The sequence below is a fragment of the Microtus pennsylvanicus genome, chromosome 4 (assembly GCF_037038515.1).
Source record: "Microtus pennsylvanicus isolate mMicPen1 chromosome 4, mMicPen1.hap1, whole genome shotgun sequence".
Classification (NCBI taxonomy): Eukaryota; Metazoa; Chordata; class Mammalia; order Rodentia; family Cricetidae; genus Microtus; species Microtus pennsylvanicus.
The window spans coordinates 74,040,998-74,051,768 of NC_134582.1; positions in this window are offsets into that span (position 1 = coordinate 74,040,998).

Below are 10,771 nucleotides of genomic sequence, written 5' to 3' on the forward strand. Positions count from 1 at the left end.
ACATAATACCCTGGGAAACCAAGAAAGAACGATCAAACAGGTAATGGAAACAGTTCAAGAATTGAAAACTGAAGTGGAAGCAAGGAAGAAAACACAAACTGAGGACCAGCTGGATATGGAAAATCTAGGTCAACGAGCAGAGCCTACAGAAACAAGCATAATCAATAGAATACAAGAAATAGAAGAAAGAATCTCAGATTCTGAGGACAACATAGAGAAAATAAACGCTCTGATCAAAGAAAACTGCAAAGCCAACAAATTCTCATCACAAAACATTCAGGAAATATGGGACACAATAAAAAGACCAAATCTAAGAATAATAGGAATAGAAGAAGGAGAAGAGTCACAGCTCAAAGGCCCAGAAAATATTTTGAACAAAATTATGGAAGAAAACTTTCCCAACATAAAGAAAGATATTCCTTTGAATATTCAAGAAGCATATAGAACACCAAACAGACTGGATCAAAGGAAAACATCCCCTCGCCATATAATAATCAAAACACAAAATATACAGGTTAAAGAAAGAATACTAAGAGCTGCAAAGGAAAAAGGCCAAGTAACTTATAAAGGTAAACCGATCAGACTTACACCTGATTTCTCTATGGAAACAATGAAAGCCAGAAGGTCCTGGATAGAAGTACTGCAGAAGCTAAGAGACCATGGATGCAAGCCCAGACTACTATACCCAGCCAAGCTTTCATTCACTATAAATGGAGAAATCAAGACATTCCAGGATAAAAACAAATTTAAACAATACGTAGCCACGAATCCAGCCCTACAGAAAGTAATAGAAGGAAAATCGCAACCCAAGGAATCCAACATTGCCAACACTGCTTACAATAACTCAGGCATCTAGCGACCCTTCACTAGCACAACTCAAAGAAGGGAGACACACAAATTCTACTTCCAAAAACAATAAGAATATCTGGCATAAACAACCACTGGTCATTAGTATCACTTAATATTAATGGTCTCAATTCACCTATAAAAAGGCACAGGCTAAGAGATTGGATACAAAAACAGGATCCAACATTCTGCTGTTTGCAAGAAACACATCTCAACCATAAAGACAGGCATCTACTCAGAGTAAAGGGCTGGGAAAAGATCTTTCAAGCAAATGGTCCTAAGAAAAAAGCAGGTGTGGCCATATTAATTTCTAACAAAACTGACTTCAAACTAAAATCAATCCGAAGAGATCGAGATGGACACTTCATACTCATAACAGGAACAATTGGTCAGGATGAAGTCTCAATCCTGAATATTTACGCCCCTAATATAAAAGCACCCACGTATGTAAAAGAAATATTACTAAAACTCAAGGCAGACATCAAACCACACACACTAGTAGTAGGAGACTTCAACACACCTCTCTCAGCAATGGACAGGTCAATCAGACAGAAACCTAATAGAGAAGTAAGAGAACTACTGGAGGTAATGAAGCAAATGGACTTAACAGACATCTATAGAACATTCCACCCAAATAGGAAAGAATATACCTTCTTCTCTGCAGCCCATGGAACCTTCTCGAAAATTGACCACATACTCGGAAACAAAGGAAACCTCCACAGATACAAAAAAATATCAGTGTCCACCTGTGTCTTATCAGATCACCACGGATTAAAGTTAGAATTCAACAACAATCCTACCTCCAGAAAGCAGACAAACTCATGGAAACTGAACAGTCAACTACTGAACCACACCTGGGTCAAGGAAGAAATCAAGAAAGAAATTAAAGTCTTCCTTGAATTTAATGAAAATAAAGGGACAACATACTCAAACCTATGGGACACTATGAAAGCAGTGCTAAGAGGAAAGTTCATAGCACTAAGTGCCCACTTAAAGAAAACAGAGAAAGCATACATCGGAGACTTAACAGCACACCTGAAAGCTTTAGAAAAAAAAGAAGCAGATGCGCCCAGGAGGAGTAGAAGACTGGAAATAATCAAACTGAGGGCGGAAATCAACAAAATAGAAACGCAGAAAACAGTCCAAAGAATCAATGAAACAAAAAGTTGGTTCTTGGAGAAAATCAACAAGATCGACAAACCCCTATCCAAACTAATTAAACGACAGAGAGAGAACACGCAAATAAATAAGATCAGAAATGAAAAGGGGGACATAACCACAGACACAGAGGAAATTCAGAGACTCATTAGATCTTACTACAAAAGCCTGTATGCCACAAAACTAGAAAATGCAAAAGAAATGGACATTTTTTTAGGTAAGTACCACATACCAAAGCTAAACCAAGACCAGGTGAACGATCTAAATAGACCTGTTAGTCGCGAAGAGCTAGAAACCGTTATCAAAAATCTACCTTCCAAAAAAAGCCCAGGACCAGATGGTTTCAATGCAGAATTCTACCAGAACTTCCAAGAAGAGCTAATACCTATACTCCTTAATGTATTTCACAATATAGAAACAGAAGAGTCATTGCCAAATTCCTTTTATGAAGCTACAGTTACCCTGATACCAAAACCACACAAAGACCCAACCAAGAAAGAAAATTACAGGCCGATCTCACTCATGAATATCGATGCAAAAATTCTCAATAAAATACTGGCAAACCGAATCCAAGAACACATTAGAAAAATTATCCATTATGATCAAGTAGGCTTCATCCCAGAGATGCAGGGCTGGTTCAACATACGCAAATCTATCAATGTAATCCACCATATAAATAAACTGAAAGAAAAAAACCATATGATCATTTCATTAGATGCTGAAAAAGCATTTGACAAAATTCAACACCCCTTTATGATAAAAGTCTTGGAGAGATTAGGGATACAAGGGTCATACCTAAATATAATAAAAGCTATTTACAGCAAGCCGTCAGCTAACATTAAATTAAATGGAGAAAAACTCAAAGCCATCCCACTAAAATCAGGAACACGACAAGGCTGTCCACTCTCTCCATACCTCTTCAATATAGTGCTTGAAGTTCTAGCAATAGCAATAAGACAACATAAAGGGATCAAGGGGATTCATATCGGAAAAGAAGAAGTTAAGCTCTCGTTATTTGCAGATGATATGATAGTTTACATAAGCGACCCCAAAAACTCTACCAAAGAACTCCTACAGCTGATAAACACCTTTAGTAATGTGGCAGGATACAAGATCAACTCCAAAAAATCAGTGGCCTTCCTATACACTAAGGATAAGGTAACAGAGAGGGAAATTAGAGAAGCATCACCTTTCACGATAGCCACAAATAGCATAAAATATCTTGGGGTAACTCTGACCAAGGATGTGAAAGATCTATTTGACAAGAACTTTAAGTCTTTGAAGAAAGAAATTGAAGAGGACACCAGAAAATGGAAAGATCTTCCTTGCTCCTGGATTGGGAGGATCAACATAGTAAAAATGGCAATTCTACCAAAAGCAATCTATAGATTCAATGCAATCCCCATCAAAATCCCATCAAAATTCTTCACAGATCTGGAGAAGACAATAATCAACTTTATATGGAAAAACAAAAAACCCAGGATAGCCAAAACAATCTTATACAACAAAGGATCGTCTGGAGGCATTACCATCCCTGACTTCAAACTCTACTACAGAGCTACAATATTGAAAACAGCTTGGTATTGGCATAAAAACAGAGAAGTCGACCAATGGAATCGAATAGAAGACCCTGACATTAACCCACAAACCTATGAACACCTGATTTTCGATAAAGGAGCTAAAAGTATACAATGGAAAAAAGAGAGCATCTTCAACAAATTGTGCTGGCAAAACTGGATGTCAACCTGTAGAAGAATGAAAATAGATCCATATCTATCACCATGCACAAAACTCAAGTCCAAATGGATTAAAGACCTCAATATCAGTTTGAACACAGTAAACCTGATAGAAGAGAAAATGGGAAGTACTCTACAACACATGGGCACAGGAGACCACTTCTTACGTATAACCCCAGCAGCACAGACATTAAGGACCTTATTGAATAAATGGGACCTCCTGAGACTGAGAAGCTTCTGTAAAGCAAAGGTCACTGTCACTAAGACACAAAGGCAACCCACCAACTGGGAGAAGATCTTCACCAACCCCGCAACTGACAAAGGTCTGATCTCCAAAATATATAAAGAACTCAAGAAACTAGACCGTAAAAGGCTAATCAACCCAATTATAAAATGGGGCATTGAGCTGAACAGAGAATTCTCAACAGAAGAACTTCAAATGGCCAAAAGACACTTAAGGTCATGCTCAACTTCCTTAGCGATCAGGGAAATGCAAATCAAGACAACTTTAAGATACCATCTTACACCTGTCAGAATGGCTAAAATCAAAAATACCAATGATAGCCTTTGTTGGAGAGGTTGTGGAGAAAGGGGTACACTCATCCATTGCTGGTGGGAATGCAAACTTGTGCAACCACTTTGGAAGGCAGTATGGCGGTTTCTCAGGAAATAAGGGATCAACTTACCCTTGGACCCAGCAATACCACTCTTGGGAATATACCCAAGAGAGGCCTTATCATACAACAAAAGTATATGCTCTACAATGTTCATAGCAGCATTGTTTGTGATAGCCAGAACCTGGAAACAACCTAGATGCCCTTCAATGGAAGAATGGATGAAGAAAGTATGGAATTTATACATATTAGAGTACTACTCAGCAATAAAAAACAAGGACTTCATGAATTTTGCATACAAATGGATGGAAATAGAAAACACTATCCTGAGTGAGGTAAGCCAGACCCAAAAAGAGGAACATGGGATGTACTCACTCATATTTGGTTTCTAGCCATAAACCAAGGACATTGAGCTTATAATTAGTGATCCTAGAGAAGCTAAATAAGGAGAACCCAAAGAAAAACATATAGGCATCCTCCTGAATATTAACCTTCAGCAAGCGATGAAAGGAGACAGAGACAGAGACCCAAATTGGAGCACAGGACTGAAACCTCAAGGTCCAAATCAGGAGCAGAAGGAGAGAGAGCACGAGCATGGAACTCAGGACCGCGAGGGGTGCACCCACACACTGAAACAATGGGGATGTTCTATTGGGAACTCACCAAGGCCAGCTGGCCTGGGTCTGGAAAAGCCTGGGATAAAACCGGACTCTCTGAACATAGCGGACAATGAGGACTACTGAGAACTCAAGAACAATGGCAATGGGTTTCTGATCCTACTGCACGCACTGGCTTTGTGGGAGCCTAGGCAGGTTGGATGCTCAACTTACTAGACCTGGATGGAGGTGGGGGTTCCCTGGTTTCCCACAGGACAGGGAACCCTGATTGCTTTTCGGGCTGGGGGGAGAATTAATTGGAGGAGGGGGAGGGAAATGGGAGGCGGTGGCGGGGAAGAGACAGAAATCTTTAATAAATAAATAAATTAAAAAAAAAAAAGAAGAACAACCGGGACAAATGATCAGGTCAGGGGTGTAGGACTGACTGACATGGCTGGAAAGGACCCATGGAAGCTACTGAACCTCCTGGAAGAGACGGCCCAGGCTGTACGAGGTCAGAACCGAGCCCAGCTGAGCTGAGCTGGTGACAACAATGGCACTCTATGCTCCCACAGTGTATGGAGAACAATGCTGGTTCAGGATACACTTCATCGCTTCTCTCAGGAGAAGTCATACAAATTACACATGTTTGGAATTTACAAAACAAATTGCTGTATATGTCTTTTTGTCTATATCTGTCAGAGACAAAATTGAGAGTTTCTGAAATATAGAAACATTTCAATAAACAAGAATATCTATAAGGCAAAAAAAAAAAACAAATCATCCAAGATAAATGGCTTTCCTGATCCTGAGTAAGTTCTTAAATAAATGGGATCTAAGAAGAGAATAATGAAAGTATGTATAACTGTGTGCTTGTTTTGTGAAATGCATGTTTCCAGCAGCTGCCAGCATGGTTTTGTAACAAACTATTTCTTCCTTTTTCAAAGAGAATCACTAAGCTTACTAGAAAGTCTAGCAGGGAGATCCTGTGCTGGTCAGGATTATTAGAGTTGATCCTTAGGTTGACTTACCAATGTGGCATATTGGCATGTCTTACGGTGATACCTCAAACACAGAACTTTCTGTGTGGAAACAGCGACATCTTCATTAAAACAGATTTTCAGTATATCTAGTATATAGGCCGCTTGTCCGTGAATATTGTGGCAGTTTTTGTGAATGTTTGGGTATATTCTATTTATTTTGTCTGAAATGGTCTTGAAATGAGCTTCACACTGGTTTCTGATTTCGAGGACCAATGTTAGATGCTTCCTCTTTTGCTTCACTCACAGACCTTAGTAGTACGGCCAAAAACACAGAATTAACAATTTCTTCCTGTGCCTTTTATTTTATTTTATTTTTGGATTTTTGAGTCAGGGTTTTTCTGTAGTTTTTGGAGCCTGTCCTGGAACTAGCTCTTGTATACCAGACTGGCCTCGAACTCACAGAGATCCGCCTGCCTCTGCCTCCCAAGTGCTGGGATTAAAGGCGTGTGCCACCACCGCCTGGCTTCCTGTACTTTTTAAAACTGAAGAACCAGGGGTATCACGAAAGGCTTTGTATATAAAAATGAAATTTTATATGAATAAGGATTTCCAACAACACGCTAGTAGATATAAACGTTTCCTAAGCTTCTCATGCTATCATCATCTGTGTAGTTTTATTTTCCAGCTAGAATTCCCTGTTCCAACAAGTCAGGGCATTATGCTATAAAGCACTGAAAACTGACCCCACCCTGGAACAGCACCAGAGGCTCTAAGCATCTTGCTATGACAACTTATACGTTTTCCAGTTGGTAACTACAGACACAGCTGCTAGCAAATTCATGGCCATAAAATCCACTCAGTCCCCTTGGCCTTGCAGGTTGGGGAGCTATATCAACCCTTGACCAGCATCCAAGCTGGCTTTCCCAGGTCAGACTTGGGGATCTCGTAAGTCTTCCAGCTTTCCCTTACCTCTGCTCAAATGTCATGGACTCTGTACCCACACCTTTTCCTAGAGTTACATCCACAAAGCTCACACATCTTCAGCTTTTCCATAGACTGATGACTCTCTTAGCCCATAAAAAGAAACTCTTTTGTCCAGAGTTTAGTCAGATATAGGGCTAAAGCCAGAACTTTCAGATTTTAAAGGCTTTGTTTTGTCTGTGCTAATTTTGTAAAAATTTAGTTATTTGGTTAATCTGGATTAATAAAAATAAGAAAAAGATAATTTTAAAACCATTTTTTTAAAAATAAGAAAAAATATCATTTTAAAACCATTTTTTTAAAAAAAGAGCAAGGGTCTGAAAGAGTGGCTCAGCAGTCAAAAGCGCTTTCTGCTCTCATAGAGGACCTGAGTTCAGTTCCCAGCATCCACACTGGGGAGTTCAAAACCTCCTGCAACCCTGCTACTCCAGCTCTGGGGGATCCGACGACTTCTGTGACACCCGTGAAGATTTTAGATGCCCACACAGACATACACATACATACATGCACATGTTACTTTACTGTTATTAAAATTTTAAACTTAAGAACTATCAAATACTACATAAATGTTCTCACACCAGTGTGTGTGTATACCACTGCTAGCAATGGCTGTAGTTGAAAACGAAGAATTAGTATTTGTGAGTTTTATTTCTGTTAATTGTAAGACAATATAAATCAACTCATTTGGGGTTTTTTTCCATGAGTTGTGATATGACTAATGATTCAGAAGAGTTATATATAATCCTCCCTTATTAATCTGCCATAAAATAAAAGGTTTTTATGGATCTGCCACTTTCCCTAGAAATAATCTCAGCATTGTTAGTATATTTCCCTATAATATTGGCATGCCTTATGAAATATCTCATCTGAATAAAAGTCATTTATTTTTACTAAAAAGAGAAAGAGAGAGAGACAGAGAGAGAGATAGAGAGAGAGAGAGGAAAGTAAGAAAGGCGGGAGAGATGTTGGGAATCTTTTCTTCCATAGAGCCTTAACAAGGAAGCTAAGGAAGAGCAGGCTCGGAAGAAAGTCACTTGTCGAGGACATGGGAAGAAAGGCCAGGAACCGAACTCTCTCTCAATCATTTTGTGGATGCAAAATTCTTTATATTGATAACTATAAAATAGAAATAGATCTTGAATTTGAAAAACATTGACTGTGCTCTGTGTCCTAGGGTGTCTAAGACTCAGTCAATATTTAATCCCTCATAAAAATAATTAACATTTAATTTGCACTCACTTTTATTTATCGATAAGTTATATTCACATCAAAGCGTAATTTTAAAATAAGTTTGTGATTTATTAAAAGTAACTATTTGGTTTGTAAATCTATATTCCATGGATTATATAACATAACAATTTTGGAGTGAACGGCAGTCAACGGGAAACTTTCCTGAAGCCCTGCTTTGCCTGAGGGCCCCCAGGACCTCCTAGGACTCCCTAGCCCGAGGGCCTAACCACTGACGCTGTATCAACCCAAACAGTGAACCAAATAAACTTTTTGTTTGTTTGTTTTTTGTTTTTTGAGATAAGATTTTTCTGCACAGCCCTGGCTCTCCTGGAACTCCCTCTGTAGACCAGGCTGGGCCTGAACTCAGAGAGATCCACCTGCCTCTGCCTCCTGTGCTGGGATTAAATGCAGGTGCCACCACGGCCTGGATTAAAACCCTTTTTCTCTATATATCAATGGTCTTGGTTATTTTGCTGCAGTCATGTGATACTAATACAACGATACCCCAGAAATGCCTGTCCCATCACCCTGCATACCGAGGCTCTACGGTCAACCAGTATCATAGCCCCCTAGGTTGTTTCAATTCCTCTCCTTTTCTCCACCTAAAATTATTTGTTTTCTAGAAATCCTCCTTGCTTATCCCTAGCACTCAGCACCTAGACTGAAAATTAGGGAATCCTAAGAATTCTGTGGAAAGGACTCAACTAATCACTCCTCCTACAAACGGTGGGTTAATCTCTAGTGGAGACAGACATGATCAGAAAGGTTTTTCCTTACAAATACCCCTGAAAGTGGTGTCCAACCATTCTTTTATTATGTTCAAAATGGCTGGCTTTAGAGGCCGAGAAAACCAAGATTCCACTACCTCTGTGTCCCCTGTCAGAGACTGGCTTCCTTGTCAGCAGAAGCCAGGCTGCTGGAATCTTCCTCCCATCCCCTCTGCCCTGGCATGCATTCTGGGCCTCCTGGGGCTGCCATTTGCTGGGGTTTGTCAGGTCAACATGGAGTAAATATTTTCAGTACTTGAATGCTAAGGAGAGCTGGGGGAGATCAAGTGGCAGCAGGGAGTAATGACACCTCCACACAGCTGCAGGCCAGGGCCCCATGCTGTCCTTGTGCCCAGTGACCAGTGTCACTGGTTAGGGGCTGAACTCCCCTGACCTCAGTGACTGCTGACGGTGCTTGGCACTCTGAGGAAGAAAACCCACGTGTGCGGTGCATTCTCCAGCATGTAAACACCCTGCGCACACGTGGGTGGGGACTGTATATGAGGACAGGCAGGAGAGAAGGATGGGAGTCAAATCAAAATGAGGAACACAGCTTGGCAGGGTAGTTATAATGAAAGAAAAAGAAAACTTTGCCTTCTAAGCTGAAGTACGTAAAGAAAAAAAATCAGTTTCCCCAAAGCTACCCCAAAGTGGGTGACCGTCTCTTGCTCCTTCCTCCAAGGGAGAGGGAGGTCTCTCGGCAGCTGACTGAACACTAACACAGCAATAAAGCTGGACCCACCCTAGTCTTTCTCATGTGGCTGGCAGCTGGGGACTCAAGATGCTCTTTTCTTGGCCAACCTAAGAGAATCTTAGTGCTGGTTCAGACAGGCCCCACAAGGCCCTTTTATTCTCTGTCTGGCAAGATTAATCTAATTTGTTTTAGGTTCTGGGAAAGAGGCTATACTACAGGGTATATGCCTAGGAGAACTTATATCCAGATTCTTGAGTAAATTAGATATTAAAGAGCCAATTGTTTCACTCTACAAGCTGCTCCCCAGGAAAAGGTGAGCTATTTAGAAAAGGCTCGGATGTTTAGGAGAAATTGAGTACTGGCTCCATCTTCGTGGTCCTTTGTGAGCTTTCCTGGACTCTCTGAAGATCTGTCACCAAAGGTGCTCAAGGTGTTACCATTCGAAAGAGACTCACTTGAAGTAGGGGGTGGGTCTGACACAGCCATCTCTGTAGGCCTGCAGGCCTGAAGCAGAAGTGTCCTGCTCTAAGGAGAGCTGGCTCAGTGGTTAAGAGTGAACTGCTTTTGCAGAGGACCCAAGGTCAGTTCCTAGAACCCACATCAGGTAGCTTACAACCATGTAACTCCAGTTCCAGGACACCTGAAACACTCTTCCGGCTTCCACAGACACAAACATGCGTGTGTACACACAATCATGCAGACCATGCCTGTGGTGGCAACAGAGCTCGGAACAGGCAAAATGGCTTCCCGGGTAAGTAGAATCCTGTTCAAAGACAAGCATGGCCTACGACCTAAAGGGAACATGTTCCAGAAACTCTGTCCTCTGTTTTCCGGCCCTTGCCATCTTGATTCTGTGGTAGTGACAGATCTATTTCAGCAGTCCCCAAGGTGCGCATTCCTGGGATTGTCCTCCACATGCCCGTTTCCATACACGATGTGACAGGGTAGCATTAGGACACGGGACTGTCAGTTTATCTTCAGCCTGGGGTTAAGGTAGGGTTGCTAGCCAGTAGATGCCAGGCATTACCACTTGCCCTTCAGTCTCTCCGTGCTGGGGCTTTAGGAACATGTTGCCTTGCCTCGCTTTTTGCATGGATGCTGGAGATTGAGCTCCGGTCCTGAGTGTGCTTGCCCGGTCGGTACTCTACAGTCCTATCTCCTGTCCC